Here is a 1956-nt window from a genome sequence, read left to right as displayed (position 1 = left end):
ACGGGACCAGAACCACAGGACCAGAACCACAGGAACAGAACCACAGGACCAGAACCACGGGAACAGAACCACAGGACCACAGGAGACCCTTAAAGAACCACAGGAGACCTTCAGGGGACCACAGGAGTCCAACACCCAGGAGTCCAACACCCACCATCACAGGAGGAAAAACCTTTTTTAAAATAGCTGAAAACTTGAACAATGAGTTTAAATATAAGAACCGAACCTTGAGCCACTTAGAGTTAAATAAAACAAAGCTTGAAATAAGAGTTAAAGTTAAATTCAGTGGTAAAAAGATGGTTTCATAAATAACAGCCTCAGCTGTAACGGGTCGAAGCTCCACAGGGAGCAGGCTGGTTCCTCTGCTGATGTTTCAGATTTAAGCTCCATATCTGCCAGTTTGTGTGAAAGTTTAATTTGAAATAATCCAATTATTCCTCACAAAGCTCGTCCCTGAAGCTGCAGAGTGGATCAGAGCGTGAGATGAATCAGATTGTGTTTGTACAAGAAAACACTCAGATCTGTGAACAACAGCTTTGATATGAAGACGAATATTAGGAGGAGCTGCAACAAGCTGAGACAGACGGCGCCGGGTGATCTCCTTCGATCAGCTGAGGTGCACCTGAAGAACCTCCACCGCAGAGTTCAACTGGATTCAACGAGTTTTAGTTCACCTTTTTGCTCCAGTTTCCAGTCAGACAGTTAGTTAAATGTTAAAGTCTGACTCGAGTCTCAGGTCATCAGATCTGTGACTCAAGTCCACAGGTCTGATGTCACTTCCTCTGGGTCGCAGCACCTTGATGGCGTCTCGTCTGTTTCAGAAGCTCAGACCTGCTGTACCTGCAGAACCGGGTCTGGTTCCCTCTTCAGTTTCTGAAGAATAAAGCTGCTGTTTGTTCCTCGCAGCTGAAGGAACGTTCTGGTTTTCATGAACTGGTTGTTTGCTCTCAGCTGTGGCAAACAACTCGTTTGTTTTTATTTCTTTGGTTTCTGTGAGAAGATGGAGAAGAATCTGTTTAAAGACCGACATCCAGCTGATTTTTCTCTTCCTGCAGGTTTAAAACTTTGAACGATAAAAACCTAATTTATTATTTCACTGAGAGAAACAAACGGTTTCTGCTTCGCTCTGATTGGCTCCTGGGGGCAGAACGAGTCTTCTGATTGGTCAGATAGTCGGGTTTATAAAAACGGACATTTCAATTAGGGTCAATTGGCCTGTAACCATGGCAACCTCAGACTGAGGTTCCCAGGAAGCCAGGAGGAGGAGGAGGAGGAGGAAGAGGAGGTGAAAGAGGAGGAGTAGGAGGCGGAGGAGGAAGAGGAGGAGGAGGAGGAAGAGGACAAGGAGGAGGAGGCGGAGGAGGAAGAGGAGGAGAAGGAGGAGGAGGGGGAGGAGGAAGAGGACGAGGAGGAGGAGGCGGAGGAGGAAGAGGAGGAAAAGGAGGAAAAAGAGGAGAAGAAGGAGGACAAGGAGGAGGAGGGAGAGGGGGAGGAGGAAGAGGAGGAGGAGGAAGAGGAGGAGGAGGAGGAGGAGGAGGAGGAGGAATGTCTTCAAAAAAGGTTGCTTAGCAACAGAACCGGAGTCACACCAGGACCTGCAGCTTTGAATCAGGATCTCATCTAAAACCAGGTGCTGGGAGGAGCCCGGCTGTAGTTCTGGTTCTGGTTCTGAGTGAGACTGGTACAGACCCTCTGTCCTCATCGGTGACGGGGACAGAGGACAGGGACAGAGGACAGGGACAGAGGATGGGGACAGAGGATGGGGACAGAGGACAGGGACAGAGGACGGGGACAGAGGACAGAGACAGAGAAAGGGGACAGAGACAGAGAAAGGGGACAGAGGACAGGGACAGAGGGCAGGGACAGAGGACGGGGACAGAGGACAGAGACAGAGAAAGGGGACAGAGGACGGGGACAGAGGGCAGGGACAGAGGACAGAGGACTTCCTGTCTGTGA

This window comes from Kryptolebias marmoratus, linkage group LG16 (assembly GCF_001649575.2).
Source record: "Kryptolebias marmoratus isolate JLee-2015 linkage group LG16, ASM164957v2, whole genome shotgun sequence".
Classification (NCBI taxonomy): domain Eukaryota; kingdom Metazoa; phylum Chordata; class Actinopteri; order Cyprinodontiformes; family Rivulidae; genus Kryptolebias; species Kryptolebias marmoratus.
Note: the sequence above shows the minus strand (reverse complement) of the source record.